The 17818-nt window shown below is 41.2% G+C and overlaps 1 non-coding gene across 1 annotated transcript; it reads right to left on the bottom strand.

The window, feature by feature from the left end:
- Window positions 1-16702: 16702 nt before the first annotated feature.
- Window positions 16703-16901, bottom strand: LOC145341676 (U2 spliceosomal RNA). The gene has a single exon (XR_013886433.1). It is a non-coding gene; the product is annotated as a U2 spliceosomal RNA (small nuclear RNA).
- Between the last annotated feature and the right edge of the window lie 917 nt (window positions 16902-17818).

Below are 17818 nucleotides of genomic sequence, written 5' to 3'. Positions count from 1 at the left end.
TTGACTTACTCTCTGAAGCCTAATCGCACTATCATCTCCTAGATGCCACTTGCATGGTTCTTTTAAGGAGTAGGCCTTTTGTCTGGGGGCAGCAGGCTTATTCAGACCATCTCTAGTTGTCACCATTCCAATGATGGGCAATGGATCTGTCTTTCATAAACGTTATGCACAGCTTCCATCAATAACGTAATGAATGAATTAGATGGTGGCCAGCAATTGAGATGGTTTCCCTATGGCATCAGATGGGTCATACAAGAGATCTGTCGGTACTTTCCTGATCGTACTTTAAAATTCTACTAGAATAGATGGGGACACATAAGATAAAATACAGAGGGCATACCCAATCCTTTAACTTGAGTGCAAGGATTAATTGATGGGATCTTTTTTGGTTGAAGATTGTTCTAGGGCTCTGAATGTCCAAAGAAATAAAAGGATGGCTTGTGTGATATTTTTTCTACCTGAGTCATTTTGGGTTGCACTGGTGTGCAGTTCCAGAGGGTAGAAAATTGGCACCCAGTGCTAATGACAGTGCTCTCGATGTGGCACAGCACACATTCTTTTTTTGGTTTCCTTTTGGAGAAATCTACCAGTCTCTCTGTCTCTCCTTAGGGGGAGCGTTTAGGGTCAGCCTCACAGAAATTGTCAGCCCTTCTTCAGTTGCAATGCCTTTGACCCTCTTACTAATGTCTGTGCCAGTTCCTGCGGTGAGAGATAGTTTGGAGAAGTGGAACAAAACAACATGGGTGCCACTAAAGTCACTTGAAATGAACTCAATGAACAGCTGCTTCCCTGACCTGCTGCTGCAGTCATAGCCCTGACTTGCTTTTTTTATATATAGAGAAGTGAAATATTGTGGATGTAGAGAATTTGGGCTAAAAATAGAAAATGCTGGAAATGCTCAGCAGGTTTTGCAGCTTCTGTGAAAAGATGAAGAGGAAATGGGGTTGATTGTTCAACCTTGCTGCACTTTTAGCAGATCACACCAATCCTGGAGAATAATGTACAGGCCTCAAAATCAGCTTTGCACCTGGCACCAAACTGTTTGCGATTCTCGAGCCGGTTAGCATATTTAAAGTAGCATTTAAATACACTTAGCCTGTTTGACTCCCAGTGCACAGGATTCTCTGACCTTTGGGCATTGTGAGTTATCAGTAAGAATCACCACTGGTTTCCACACGTGGACACCTGGGGCAATGGTCATGCAAGGGATTCTTGGGCCATTGAAGCTCCCGGGTGATCAAGATGATGGTCAGGCATTCCACTTCGGGCAGTACCCTTCCACCAGTGCTCACCTGCCACACGAATGTGCCAGGGGCAGTGCCAAGAAGGTGGGACCTGAGTGGGGGCCATGATGGGGAAACTATGGACAGGGGTGGGGGTCAAAACAGGGGGTTACATGCAGGGTTGGACCGTGAAGGCGTTCTTAATGGGAGGACACATGACAGGTATTGATGCAGAATGGGTCTGTTGGGGGTGGGGCAGGCGAATCTATTGGGAATGCCAGCAACCCATGTTGGGGTGGAGGTGAGAGAACATGCTGCCAATGGCGGGGGAGGATGTGTCTCCCAGTGCACTGTGAGATCAGGGCACCCTGGTGAAATGGTACCCGAGCACTCTGGGTCACCGGCATGTTTAGAACTTACCCCTTCCAGTACCAGTGCTCAACTCCCAGAAAATGTGACTGAGTGTGGAAGAATTGCAACATAGAACGTGCCCGAGAGACTGGCATGGGTCATTCTATTATTCTTTCTATTAAGACACTGGGGACAATCTTACTGGCCCATCACACTGATTGATGGGCATTGTGAGCTAGTAAGATTGGGCAAAAAATTGGGTTCGTGCCCAATTTCTCGCCTCTCACGATGTTACTGGTCCTGATCTGCTGGCGAAATCGGTTTTACGCCCAAAAAGGACATGGAGCCAATTTCAATATTCAGTATGTATTCAAGTATCATTAATGTGTCCTAGACGTAATTATCTGGGCTCCCTTGTCCTTACCTACTCACCGGTCCATGCCCTCACCCGCAAGGATCATGTATGGTCCCCACCAATGGAGACCTGAAGTGATCACCTCACTAGTGAGACCAGAAGCCATTGACTTCACAATTTTTTGTTTTTATTTCAGGTTTCCAACATCCGCAGTACGTTGCTTTTACTATTACACTGTTGTTTATTTAGCAAATGCAATAGGTTACAAATGTGACAAGTGAAGTGATACAGTGCTTAGGAATGTTAGCATTGTTTACTTTTATATATCTTCTCACATACGTATAAATGATTAGTACGGCAGTATTTCTTTTGTATGCTTGCTTCAGTGAAAACTCAGATAACAACACAAACAATGGCAATATCTGGAAGAATTGAACTATTCTTCAAGTTCAAAGGAACTTTATGAACCCACATCCTGAATTTAACCATATTTAACTTAAGCAGAGTCTTTTATTAATGCTAAGAACCATGCCAAAGATTTTTGATAACGGACTTAACATACAAATTGATTTAACCTTTCCTTCAGTTCCATACTTCTTGGTCCTCATGTTAAAAATATTGCACACTAAGTACAAGGAACATCCTGCCTAACTACAAGTAAGGGATTGTTTTGAACATAGTTATAGTGTTATTTTGTACCTTTGATCCAGAATGAAACTTGAAAGGAAAAATGTCAATAGTTAATAGTTACTTAATGTGGGAAACTGCAATTTGGCTTGTACATTTTAGTTTATGAAATACACATAGGAGGGATGTTTAATTTTACTTGATCTTCCATTGATTTGATATCGTAATCATTTCAAATTACATCTGGTTGACTCTAGTGCATTATTGTGAGAAGTACATAGAAACATGTGTATATATTTAGAAAATTAATTGAGGTGTTGTGGAAATGCAACTCATGTGAAAGGCCAAACGCAAAGTTTTGTTGTGAAAACTGGGAGTACCTTCCCCCACCCCCCAACTCCCGCCTCCCCTCCCCCAGAGACACACAAAGATTTGTTTGTGTAGCTGTGGAATGTAATGTACAGCACAATGTGTATATACTCAATTTATTGCTGTTCTAATTTTAACAATGAGCAATACCATGGGAGGGACACTAATTCTTCATAAACATTTTTATTTTCTACACTGCAGCAGAAGCTCCGATTTGCCAATGTTAACACTGCAGTCTAAAACTCATTCTTACCCACCAGAGCACTTTGTTGAGATTTTTCAAACCCAAGTAGTTTTATTTCTGTAAATGACGCATCGTAGCGCCACTTTTCTTATCCCTATAATCTGTTCTGCGTATACTCACTGGAAACATTTCACCAAAAATGGCGTACAAGAAGTTGTTTATTTTGAAGGTTCTCCTTATTTTGCACGCGTACTCACTACAGTGGAGATGTCCACACAGAGAGCAGCTAGAGGACAGAAGCCACGTCCCACAAACACAACATTCAATAACTCAGAGATGGAAATCCCATTAAAAAGTGCAAGCCTCCATTTCTTTTTGCAAAAATAAAAGAGACCCCCACACACACAAAGAACACTTTGTACACCACTCACTGACCTGGTCTGCACTACTGCCATCTGTCCCTACATATTTCCTGTCTTTTCCATTCTTTTTCAGACGCTACTGTCAGTGTCTGGGGATGAGAGGGGCTGGGGCAGGGGTGGTGGCTGGGAATGAGGTCTTCTCTGGTATTTCGTGATGAAAACCACAGCCTCAGTTTGTTAAGCTCCTTGGGCCTGGGACATGTGTAAAGATTGATTTCCTTGTTCATACTAAAAGGCCTCTCATTGGTCTAAATATACAAAACAAACCCCAGGAAGACGCCTATTCTAATCCTCTAAACCAGGCGAGTTTAAATACCCAAGGACCTTTGCTAACAGACTTACAAAGAGAAAAAGAAATGTGAGCTGTCAGATGGGTCACTTAGATATTGCTGTTCTAAAGGACTTTCGTAAGTTGCCTTACAAAATCCATAAATGTTCCCTCTGTAATGCAATGTTCATTTCATACTAATCCATTGATGGAAATATTGAAAGGATACTAATGCTCAGAAAGCTCTTCTGTTTGAATGCCAGCAGGTATTTGGGAGTGTCTTTGCTCTAAAGTCTAGCTTTGTGATTTGAAGAGTAAAAGTGCCAGTCTGGAATTTGATCATTTTCAATGTTGTTTCTTCAGATGTTCAGCTGAACTTTCTTTTATGCCACTTAGGTTAACTGTGCAAGAGTTGCTAATATTAAAGGAGCTTGTGTCAGCAGGCAACATATTTTTCTATACTACATCACAGTAGGAGCAGGAAAACTTGCTTTTTGTGGCTTTCTAAGCACCTCAGGCAGCTGTTGCGTCAACCATCTATCAGCACTGAAGAAGGCAGCCATCTGGATATGGAAATCTATGTTGTAGTCAGTGGGATGCACCACAAGCTAATGTTTATTTTCCCTTGGGCTTGGGGAAGGTTGTTTCACAGTAGAAGAAGTACTTAATAAAAAAAACTTACAAAAAAATGGTTCCTTAGAAATATTCTAAGGTTTTTCTGATGCAATAAAATAACTTCATTTATCTAGGATGTTTGTACTTTCATAGAAAAGATCAATCTTATACATTGAATTGACTGCGCTTCCCATATCCTTTGAAAATAACAGCAGAACCTGAGACAGGGTCAGAAGACTTGTGGATATTGGATTTGGATAACCAAAAGCATTAGAAGGTAGCAATGGAGGAGCCTCATTCCCTGCAATTATCCCACAGGTTTGAGGTTCTTGAAGCTTGTATAGACAAGAGTAGAGTGGATGAGTAAACTGACCATGGAACTATGGTGTCGTGAGTCACTCAAGTCAAAGGAGGGGTGGTGTAAAAGAAAATGTAGTTGCAGTGCAGAACAGGATAGTTGGGAAATAAATACTGTTCTCTGCAGTGGAAAATGTGAGTCCTAAACGTTGCCTGCACAGTGCCAAGTTTAAGGGCATCTCCCTAGGACTGGAGAGGAACTTGGAATGGGAAGGGAAGGATTCTGTTGTCATGGTGTATGCAGGTACTAATGGCATATATAGGAAGAGGTTCTTTTGAGGTAGTATGAGTAGTTAAGGGCTAAATAAATAAGCAAAACCACTAACATAATCATTTCTGGATTACTAACTGAGGAATTTAGCTGCGGATAAATAAAATCAAAGAGTTAAATGCAAGGCTCAAAGATTGGTGTGGGAGAAATGGGTTTTGATTCATGGGGTGCAGTACTGGAGAAAGAGGGAGCTGTACTGTACTGGACCAGATTTCAACTGATCCCATGATGGGACCAAAATCCTGGTGAGTCATATAACTTGAGCTGTAGAGAGGGCTTTAAACTAAATGTTGGGATTGGGTTGGGGATGTCGCAGGGGGTGGGGGAGGTTTCATGTGAGGGGAGAAAGAACAAGGTAACAGTGCAGGGTAACGATATGGGTAATGATAACCAGAGTGCAACATGAAGGGAAAGAGTGCATTCGCAAATACGGACAGAGTAAGAAAAAAATACATTAAACTATCAGAGGGGAAGACAGGTACAGGTGAAAGAAGATTAAGAAATCCCAAGATTGATGATAAGGCAAATTAAACATACATCAGTGTGGATAAAGACAAGTTGAATAGGACAGGAAGGGACAGGGAGTTTGATGGTAATAGTGCATCATAGAATGAATGGAATAGCAGTAAAACATAAAATTGAAGTCCCGTTATCTGAATGTTCAGATCATTCACAATAAAATAGATGAACTCATGGCACAAATAGAGATACTGTAAATGTTTTGTTCCAATTGGCATTACAGAAACATAGTTGCAAGGTAACTAATATGGCTCTGACATCCATCATTATAAAGTGCTGCAAAGGGTTAGCCATGGCACTGATTAACTCTACCTTCCCAGATTTCCCAGATCCATTACAGTTTGCCTCTGGAAATAAATATTCCAATGTACACATTATGGAATTAAGGCAGAATATAAAAGGAGGCGTGGTAGCCCAAATAATAAAGAATAAAATAACGACATTACTGAGAAAGGATCTTGACTCAGAAAATCAGGGAGTAGGATCAGTATTGAAGGAGATTAGGAATATCAGAATATATTGGCTGGTAGGAATAGATTATAGATCCCCTATTTATATCATTAGATAAACAAGAAATGATTGAGTTTGTAACAAAGGCAATGTAACAATTGTTGCAGATTCTATAATCATATAGATTAGATTAATCAAATTGGCACAAGTAGTCTGGAAGATGGGTGTACAGTGTGCTTTCATGATGGTTTCTCTATGCAATATCTTGTGGAATCATCTTAGGATCTACTATTCAACAATGAGGCAGGGTAATTGGTAATGACATAGTAAGAGAGCCCCTGGGAAATAGTGCCCATAATACAACTTCATTCCACATTAAGTTCAAAAATGACATACTCAATGACAAACAAAAACCTTAAACAAAGCCAATCACATTGGTAAGCTCAACAAATTCTGTGTCCATTTCGAGCAAAAAGTCAGCGAAAGCACACCCTCTGCCTCAGCCGGACCAATATCCGAGGTCACCATCGCAGATATCAGATCAGCCTTCTTGAAAGTTAACCCACAGAAAGTGACTGGCCTCGATGGGGTACCCGTGCAAGCACTCAGATCCTGGCTGGGAGTATTTGCAGACATCTTTAACCTTTCTTTACACCAATCGAAGGTCCCTACCTGCTTCAAGAAGATGGCCATCATCCCTGTACCAAAGAAAAGTCAGGCATCATACCTGAAAACTATTGCTCGGGGGCCCCGACATCCATCATTATGAAGTGCTTCAAAAGGTTAGTCGTGACATGGATCAATTCCAGCCTCCTGGACTGCTTGGATGCCCTACAGCCTACAGCCTCAACAGGTCCACAGCAGGCACCATCTCCCCAGCCCTACACTCAACCTTTGAACACCTGGATAATAAAGACTCCTATTTATTGACAACAGCTCAGCCTTCAACATCATTATTCCTACAAAATCCATATCCATATTCTGTGTCCTAGGGTTTGGCTTCTCCTTCTGCAACCGGATCCTAGACTTTCTAAACCATAGACCGCAACCAGTAAGGATAAGCAACGATACTTACTCCATGATAATTTGCATGAATTTAAATTGACTTAATAGGCTGCGTACCCAATTTCCCCCTTTACCAGCGCATTCGCCCATCCAGAATTGGTGCAAAATAGACATGCTCCATAAAAGCCTGATTCAGATCCTTCAAATAGTGAGGAGATAGGTGCCAAGTATCCAAAGCTCTCTGCTTGAGATTGGTGTTAGGGGGGAGGGGTCCGTTGTCACTCTGTCTGAGATCAGTGGAGGGAAGGTGGGGGGGGGGTCTGCTGCCATTCTGCCTGAGATCAGTGGAGGGGAAGGGGGGGGGGGTTTGACTGCCACTCTGCCTGAGGTCAGTGAGGGGGAAGGGAGAGTCCACTGCCACTCTGTCTGAGATCAGTGGAGGGGCCTGCATCAGACAGACTGACGGGTGTTGATGGGATAAGGATGTCAGTAATGTTGGGAGGGGTAGGCAATGTCTACAGAGGCCAGGAGGAGGAATTATCCAGCCCAGGAGGGATATGGCAGGGGAGCTATTATTTTTTTCTGCGCGTACGCAGTTGGAGGCACCAATCAGAGCTGCAGGATTTTAGGTACATTGAGCACCGCCCATAGCCTTCTGTGGCATAATTTGGAATCACTGATATTTTTACAGGCAGTGTGCATGGGAACGCGTGTGAGAATGGGTCTAAAAGTTGGATCTGAAAATCTCCCAGTTTCAGGTCCTCCCAGCACTTTGAATCAAAATGGTAAAATAGGTCCCATTGACTTCAGGAAGTGTGGTGGAGGACATGCCCATGTCTACATCAATAGAGATGAAGTGGAAGTGGTCAATGTTCTAAATGTCCAGATCACCATCAATCTGTCCTCGTCCCTTCACGCCAATGCTATACTTAAGAAAGTCCACCAATGCCTCTACTTTCTCAGGAGGCTAAGGAAATTTGGCATGTCTGCTACAACTCTCACCAATTTTTACAGATGCACTATAGAAAGCATTCTTTTTATCATCATTTGGTATGACTCCTGTTCTGTTCAAGACCACAAGAAACTACAAAGAGTTGTAAATAACCCAGTCCATTACGCAAACCAGCCTCCCATCCATTGACTCTGTCGACACTTCCCACTGCTTCAGAAAAACAGCCAGAATAATCAAGGATCGCATGCACCCTGGACATATTCTCCTTCATCCATCGGGAAAAAAATACAGAAGTCTGAGATCACGTACCAATTGACTCAAGAACTGCTTCTCCCCTATTGCCATTAGACTTAGTATGGACCTACCTTATGTTATGTTGATCTTTCTCTTCATCCTACCTGTGCTTGTAACACTATAATCTGCACTCTCTGCTTTCCTTCTCCCCTATGTACCCTATGAACAGTGTGCTTTGTCTGTATAGTGTGCAAGAAACAACACTTTTCACTGTATAAATACATGTGATAATAATAAATCAAATCAAATCAAATCAAAAAAGGATGAACTGGCTAAGGTTGGTTGGATGAATAGGTTAAAAGCTATTGTGGTAAATAAGCAGTAGGGAACATTTAAAGAAACAATTCAGAATGTTCAACAAAATTATAGTCTCTTGAAAAACAAAATCTCACTGAGAAAGATCCATCCATGGCATGCTAAGAAGGTTAAGGGCAGTATTAGATTTAAAAGAGGAGTATAATGTTGCAAAATAAGGTTGTAAGTCTGATGATTCCACTAAGAAGTTGATAAAAAGGGAACAAATAGAATATAAATAGATCAATAGAGAGCAAACTAGCCAGGAATATAAACATGCATTGTAAGATCTTCTATAAGTATAAAAAAGGAAGAGAGTAGCTAAATTAAATATAGATCCCTTAGAAGCAAAGACAGGAGAAACTATACGGAGAATGTGAAAATAGCAGAGACAATGAACAATGTATCTGCCTTCACAGCGGACGATACAAATCACATACTAGAAATAGAAGTTAACCCAGGTGCTGCAAACAATAAACAATCTAAAGGATTAATATTGGCAGAAAAAAACATTCTGGAGAAATTCAAGGGACTAAAATCTAACAAATCCTCAGGACCTAATGATATAAATGTAAGGTTCTATAAAAGAGAGCTACAGGGATAGTGGATGTGCTGGTTATGATGTTAAAAGATTCCAAGGTTCTGGAATGACTCCAGCAGATTGAGAGCTAGCAAATATAACACTTTTTTAAAATAGATGGGAAGAAGAAAATGGAAACTACAGGCTTGTTAGTCTTACATCAGTCTTTGGGAAAACACTGTAATCAATCATAAAATCTTAATATTCCACTTAGAAGAGCATAGTTTGATTAAAACAAGTGTGTATAGTTTACTAAAAGGGAAATCCTGCTTGACAAAGTTAGAGATTTTTTGGAGATGGAGCTAATAGCACAGACAAAGGGAAAGCAGAAAATATAGCGAGGGCAACTTTCCAGGGCTGCTAGCTCCAGACGGAATTTGCGATGGTCCATTGAATTGAGCATGGGGGCCAGAATGTGATTCTTGCTGGGCATCAAACCTATCGCGAGACATCCCAATACATTCCATGGGCCCCAATCAGCTTCTCTCACCTACTCTGATCATGACCTATTACTATTCCTTTTAACATAATAACTAGGCTTGAGCGTGAATGCTCCAGCCTCTCAACATGCTCCTGTCAATTGTACATTGTGTTGAACAAGTGACACAGATGTGAAGTGGAGTCAGGACCCAAGGATTATCTGGGTGTTAGATCCCCTACCCTGATCTGAAAATCAAATCTCCCTGGGAATTCCAACTTTTAAATCCCGATGTCCGTGCAGAGTCTACACGTTCTCCTCGTGTCTGCATGGGTTTCCTCGAGAGCTATGGTTTCCTCCCATAGTCTGAAAGACACGTTGGTTAGGTGCATTGGCCATGCTAACTTCTCCCTCAGTGGACCCAAACAGGCGCCAGAGTGTGGCAACTAGAGGGTTTTCACAATAGCTTCATTTCAGTGTAAATGTAAGTCTACTTGAGACGCTAATGAATAAACTTTATAAAACTCAGTAGTGTTCAGCAAAATCCCCACCAGCTGAGAGCTGGCATGAATCCTACAGAGGCCTGCATGCAAATGCCAAAGCTTTATGAGGGAAGGATAAACTGGAATAAGTAATCTTCCGTGAGAGTCCCTAAGAATCATTCTGCAAACTACGGCAGATTTCTTTTCACAAATGCCCAAGGCGGCTAAAATTCTTTAAATTAACACACTTCATTTTAGATTAAAAGTATCTCAGAGCATCAGAACCTCTACCAACTAATTGTTCAGAATAATCAGTCATAGACATCAAGAATAATTTAACATGCACTGTTGAAACTTTTGTTATATTCCAGAAATGACTTCAATGCATCATCATTTCAATCTCAGCAAGAGTGGGATTAATTCTTGCTGTCAATGTGACAGGAATTAGTAAAGCAATAAATTAAGATGAGCAATCAACACTACCCAAACAACCTTGAAATGAAAATTGCGAAATTATAGAGCCATTAAGATACATGCAACAGAACTGGAGAAACTCCAGAGCTCGAATTAGCCAGTGTGCGAAAGTACAGTTTTTCCTCAACAAGGCTTGACTTGGCTGTGCTGCAAAAGTGAATGTTAGAATAAAAGAGAGAAGCACGTTCATTGTTTTCACGGCCTGAATTCTGAGGGGGGTTTTCATGTACACTGTAAGATAAACAATAGTCACTCAAAGGCTTGCATTAGTGATTCAGTCATTCTAATGCAGGGCTAGTGACAAATGGGGATTCCATGGGACCCGTACACACCCGTCTGTCACTCCTTTACAGATTAGTAATGTGTTCTTGTTTTTGGAGCTGCATTTTCTTCTTTTGAGATAGCTTCTGTCCACATAGCAGCAAATCCTTCTTTGTGACTAACAGGACACAGAGTTTCAGCTTTGTATGTTTGATGTAGCACCACCTGCCATTGGAATGTGGAAGCAAACTGCCTTCTGGGCTTCTACTCATTCTTCTTGTTCTTGTATTTAATGTTTTCACTAGTGATTGACCAGGACTGGATCTGCTTCAGTCTGGGTTTGTTCCCATGCTGACAATTAGATAACAATGGCAAACAGTCAGGACAATACATTTACAATCCAGTGAGTCATTACATTTTTCCTCAATGGTTCATTTCTATCTTTGCAATTGATGACAAATATTTTTCGATTAATTCTGTACTACCTCTGATAGATCAGGAACCCTGCAGTGATGTCCAAAAATATGGTGATGTGAAACCGTAGTACATTTAATTACTTGCTTCTAATTTTGTCACCCCCCCCAACTGTCCCCTTCCACCACTGCCCCCTGCCCCACCAGCACCCCCACACTGCCCCACCCCCATCCTCATTGGCCTACCATCACCTTCATCCAAACTCCATCACTTTCATGTGTCAGAATACAGAACAGTGAGGGAAAGGTTAAGCTGTTGACTCAGTGGATTTGAGAGTGGTGTCCAATGCCCCCATCTGTTAAAGCATGAGTTAAGAATGAAGATGTGATGGTAAATATCAAAGAGGTTACTTGTTTCAGAGCACACAAGTACTTTGATCAATGTACTACAAAACTGCCTTTCCAAGATAAAACTTACCCATGAATAAAGACTGTTTAATCAAACATTTATGAATGATCATGTTCCATTTCAAACATTCAGTGCTTCAACGAAAACAATGGGTTATGTTATCATTGAGGAAAGATGTCTAGGGTTTGCCAGCCCACCAGGACTGGCCTGCGGTCTCCAAGAATTGAAGATCAGTCTCCAGGATACTGCTGTGCAGTGCAGTGGACATAGTTCAAAGGGGCATTAAAAATGATACCAAACAAAACTATGAACTTTCTCCTTACGAGTTACGAAAATAATCAAAATGGGGGGGAAAAGGCTCTTGGCTGATGGTTTTGATTTGATTTGATTTATTATCCAGTGAATCTTTCTGTCTTCCAACTTTTGTAAGAAGGCAGTGTGCCACAAGGATGGATGAGTTGGCTGACTCATGGCTGGAGCATGGGGTACATCATGTGATAGAATGCAATCCCAACAGTGCAGAAGAGGCCGTTCAGCCCATCGAGTGCACCAACTCGCTGAACAAACATCCCATCAGGCACTCCCCTCTGCCCTATCCCCGTAATGACAATGCATTTACCCTGGCTAACCCACCAAACATACACATCCTTGGACACCAGGTTCAGAATTTTACTGGCACATACGCCCCAATTCCTTGGGCGGGCAAGGCTCGGAGAATGGCATTCTCTGTTGGCCTCAAGCGGGATCGTATGAACCTCAGGCAGAAGTGCCAGTAAAATTCTGCTCTAAGGGACAATTTTAGCCATTCTATCTAACCTGCACACCTTTGGACTGTAGGAGGAAACCAGAGCACCGGAGGAAACCCACACAGACACAGGGGGGACATGCAGATTCCACACAGTGACCCAAAGCCAGAATTGAACCTGGCGCAGTGAAAACCATTGTGTTGCTCTATTGTGCAACTGTGTGCATTGGTCTCCAAGAAACTTCCAGGAATAGTTAATCACAGCTGGCAACCCTAGAGGTGTCTGTAATATCAATTGTGGAAATAGATTCTGATGATCATAGGTGGAGGTGCAATTTGGTCCTTGTTGAATTCTTATTGGTTTTCCATTAATTAATTTAATAATTGTCTCCAGATCACTCAACGAGATTCCATGAAATAGCAACTGACAAGTATTATAGTTTTAATAAATTATTAAATAAATTAATATGTAAATGAAGAGTTACAAACAATCAAGTGGAAGTTTCTAAATCAATGACTCCAAATATATTTGCAGTTCGATGCTGCAGAGTGTGGACAGCAGGATTTCAGGTCTGCAAATTGACAGACTAGTCCAAAATTGTGTCTGCTCTCAAGACCCTCCGCTTCTTGTTTGGCCTTCTTGCAACTTGACAGGCAATTTACTGAGTCAAGGCATTTTCACACAAACTGCTAATCCCCGTTCCTGCTGCTGCAATCTTTAACCATCGTTTACTTTCTAAAAGTTGCAACTAAAGTCCTTTTCCACAATGCACTATCCATACTCATGCTACTGAACCACAAATGGATAAGAAAATGAGCTGATCTTCCCCAACACACAAATTACACCCGGATCAGTGCTGGATAAAACCACAGCTGCAAGTCTAAGATTGACGGCTGGACTTTAACAGTGTCGGGTCAACTTCGGAGCCACTTAAGAATGGCAGGTGGGACCCGAATCCAGGATCCCCACTGTCATTTCTGACGCCAGCAATTTTAATTTTCAACTTTCACCATGCAGATAGCAGATCTGCACCCTGACTCCAGAACTGGCTGGCTCCATTATGGGAGGTTCCTGCAATCTCATGGAGTCTGATGACCTTCCCCATGACTCATGGTTCAGGTCTCTCAGAGGAGTTGTGAACCATACTTTGGATTCAGGAACCTTTTGAAAAGGAAATTCAAAGCGTCTTAACCATGCTCACCAACTACTCCCCATGGCCATCATACTCACAATGCTAATTCAATACAAAATCATGCCCCACCCAGCCAGCCTCCATAGCTTCTCATACGTTTCATGCCAACTCAATGCCAACTCATTCCCCCAGTCACTCTATGTCTCCTTCCATGCCCATTCAACCAGTCTGCGCTACATATATAACAAATGGGCCACATAAGAACAAGACATGGAACTGCTGAGAACAAATATTGTCATTCAGAAAGGTTCTTTAAAATAAAACTGCAGTTACTATAACCCAAAGAAGTGTTAATTGAACAGACCAGATGGTCAGATATCTGTGTTTCCATCTGTCCTCTTTTTACATGTTTGGCTGAGAGCCCAGACAAATAAAAGTGTGAACACAGCTAGGATTCTGTTTTGACAAGTGAAGTGAATTGTTGACTTTGCCTGATTGGTAATTTTAAGTGGTTATAGTAAGTCTTTTCTGTGATCTCCTTGGTTAATGTCCCATTTTTTATTTGGATAAAAGTACAAAGTATGAAATGTTTGAAACCTCTGTTTGTGCTGTTTTAATTATGTTTGATTGGCACTTTTATAGAATTGTTGGAACAGCAGTTTCTTTTCAAAGAACACTTCTTGTTGGGTTTTCTTCTTTCCACTTTGGTCTAATATGGCTCATTGTTAATGTACATTGTGTCTACTTGCTGAATGAGTATGAGTTGGCATTGAGCCATCATGAACAGTATGAAGGGACCTGGAAAGTAGTTAGGAGGCACGAGTTGCAACTGATTTGCCATAAGGGGTGTGAGGGGGTATGGGGAGTGAGTGGAGGGATTTGAGCAGTGAGGGCTGGGATTAAGTCACAGAGAACTGAGGGGGAGCTTTAAAGAAATCAGCATCAACACTCCCCTGTCCCAGTGACCACCGATGGTTAGAGAGTTCAACGCTATCCCACACCCACTTCCCCAAAGAGAAAATCATGCCAATCAAGACCTTTTAAACTGAGGCGGGTGTGCCAAGTCGGGGTATTCCCTGACTCAGTTGCAAAGATGTGGCCTCAAGTGTAAGACCAGTGTAACTGGCTCAAAGTATTCCAAAAGACCTGAATGTTTTGAGTTAGACTAGAGTCAGGATTAGTGTTTGTGAGCTGAGAACAACATCTGACAATAATGGAGAATAAAGAACATTTCTACCACAATATTTACAGTTCAACAGAAGTAGGGAAAACATCTATACAGTTAGAACTGTTTTTGTTCCGAAATCCTAAGTGGTCCAACATTCACAAGATAATTCACATATTTAACATCTCCCTCAATAACAAGGGTATCCATCAAAAGATTTTGCAGAGAAGTTTGATTCTTTAATATTTTTAAGGTGTAAGATGGTCCTCGACCCACCAAAGGTACAATGATTGCTACAGAAAAAAAGTATCATTTAAACCTGCATGGGGGACAATTTCATTGAATGGTGGATACAATCACAACATGATAAGCACACCTGGAACATGTGCCAACAAGGTAGTGCCATTGGATTGATGAAAATTGGAGCTTGGGCTTCATTGTCATCAATCTGACAAGCTGAAAATGTCAGTTTAGTTGGTGGCATCCAGGAGAGATCGAACATCAGAAATCACAACCTGAAATTGGGCACCCAATACATGCGCATTGTCCAATAAAGTGGTATGATTCTCACCTATCTGAGTTTTACATTGACCTTGGAAAGTGTTTAATTTGTGTTAAGCAGAAATAATTTACTTAACTTACATCATTATTAATAAGTGAATTATTCAGGTTATTGTGGAATGGATTTATTGTCTTCCTGTTTTTTAGTGTTGTTTCTCCTTTTCACATTGAAAATGTTAGCTAATTTCTGGTTACTTCTTTATTTCACCATTCATCAGGCATGAGATTTCCATTCACAACAGATATTTGTCTGCTGTTAAAGGAAATGTATTGAGAGAACAAACAATCGCTCAGAGAATGCCATTATGAAGTCTCCCAGGAACAATGTAAATACTGGATGTAGATTAAATACTTGGGGAGTTCAAGGAAAAAGAGTCAACAAGTGGATTGAACAGCTAAACTAAAGCCGACTGAGAAGTGGTTTAGTTAGCATGGCATTTCCTTCTACTATAGTTGTAACAGTTGAGGAAATCCATGGCACTCCTGCTGCCTCAATACTTCACTCGTAAAGAAATGACAGTGGTCACATGACTCAAAGGTCACATGACTATGGAAAACCAGCATGCACAACAGGCAACTGTGCACAAAGGCATTTCTCCAAACATCCTCCTTTTCCTCAAAAGAAAAGGTACACATTGCATGCATTATCATTTGTAGTTGCAAGTTATCCACACACATGAACTAAGAAGGAAGTCATCATTCACAAAAAGCAAACTATTCATTCTAGTTTATATCAACATACACATTGAACACATAGGCTGGAATTTTCAATGCCTCTGCCAGGTTGATAATTTCCTCAGCACGTCATGCTGTTGCTTCTCATTGAATTTGGAAGATTTCACATTCAGAACTTGCATCATCAACTTCCTTCAAAGGGAATGGGGCTGTCAGCAATGGACATCTGCTTCCCTCGCTTGTACTTCATTTCCAAATGATAACTCTGCAAATGAAGTACTGTCCTTTGTTGATGCTTCAGAAAAAATAGTTGAGAAAGAATTTTTGAAGTGGCTTGTCGTCAGACTCTACCCCCACTTTGTCTCTAGCAGACAGCTACTGACTAAAATGCTCATGAGCAAAGACACACAATCTTTCTTAATCTGCGTATAATGTTGTTCGGTTTACATTAATGCTCTGGAAGCAAATGTTAACCAGTGGTCCTTGCTGTATGAGGGATGCTCCAGGTCCCGTTTGACAGGCATCTCACTCCAGGGTGAATTCATTGTTGACCTCAGAATACTTCAGCACAGGCGTTGTTGTCACTGACTTGATGCAATTAAAAGCTACTTCTTGTTCAGTGCCCCAATATCACTGAATATCCTTTGTAGTGAATTTGCGTAGAGATTTACAGTCTGATGACACATTACAAAAAACGTTGCTAGATAGTTCACAATTTTTTTTTGTTTTTATTCCAAATCAATCAAATCAAGTCCAATTCAGAGTCTCAACAAGTTGAGACATTCCCGATCCAAGCTGACAAGACAGGGCTCTCATCTCTTGCCTTGGGCTTGATCTACATGATCCAAACTGATTGGAGTAGGCATTGCTCCTCCTCCAAGGCTTGATCTCATTTGCATCTTAGCCAAAAGGCCAAGATGCCGCTTTTAAAAATTGCTTCAAGTGAAGCTAAAATGTAACCTAATGACTTCAACTAAGCACACCATGTTGATACTACACTTGATCTTAGCCAAAAGGCAGAGAAGCAATAGCTAGATAGTTCACAAATCCTACAAATCATCAAAGCACCTTCACCAGTTACTGCATCTCTGCTACAGCTCACACTTTCTCAGCTTCAGGTTGAAGCCCTTTCACTGTCAGTATGTGACTTGTGTACTTGAGTTCAGCCACGTTTCATTGCAGTTTTTCTTGTTCAGCTTCTGATGAGCTCTCTCCAGCAGCCTGACTTGATATGATCATGGTCTGTGATGGTTTCTTGCAATGCATTTCCACCTCAACACACTAGCAACTTACCTGCAATCACTTAAGCTCCTGGAAGATCATTGACAATCTCAAGCTGCCTGCACGGATACCTTTTTGAGCTGCGGAAATGCTGAATGGCATTTGCAAGAAAATCCCAAATGGCATCTGGAACATTCTCAGAAAACTGCTGCTTTCATCCAACTTCGTTTGCAAGTATTCATCTTTCACATCTCATTTAGAAAATACTTTTGCCTTTGTAAGTTGCAGGAGAATTTTTCAATGCGGCAGTGAGATCTTTTCAAAACTTTACTGAGCTCCTTTGGATTTATGTACACTCTCAGCTTTTCAGTAGCAGTTTCTTTCACTGCTACTGTGCTGATAATTCAATCTGTAGGAGCTGTCACTTTCTTCATTACTCCCATCTTTCCAAGCTCTTTGTTCTTGTTTCCTAAGCTGATCTTGAGGGCAACGAGATGAACTCTCTTTGGGAGATTTCACAGTCTCATCTACCTCAAGGTGATTTTCACCAGGCAGACATCCAAGATCTGCAAAAATATCTTTGGAATTTTTCAGGATCTGTTCAGCTGTCAATGGCTTGGAGTGAATCACTGCAAACCCATTCAGGTACATTTTGGTTTAGCAGTCCAAGTTTTTTACTTGTTTCAGCTGAGATTTTTATACTGTCTGGAACTCCAGATCTTTTT

Source organism: Carcharhinus amblyrhynchos, chromosome 3 (genome assembly GCF_965287045.1).
Source record: "Carcharhinus amblyrhynchos chromosome 3, sCarAmb.v2.hapA, whole genome shotgun sequence".
In the NCBI taxonomy this organism is placed as follows: domain Eukaryota; kingdom Metazoa; phylum Chordata; class Chondrichthyes; order Carcharhiniformes; family Carcharhinidae; genus Carcharhinus; species Carcharhinus amblyrhynchos.
Note: the sequence above shows the minus strand (reverse complement) of the source record. Positions and strands in the feature narration are given on the sequence as shown.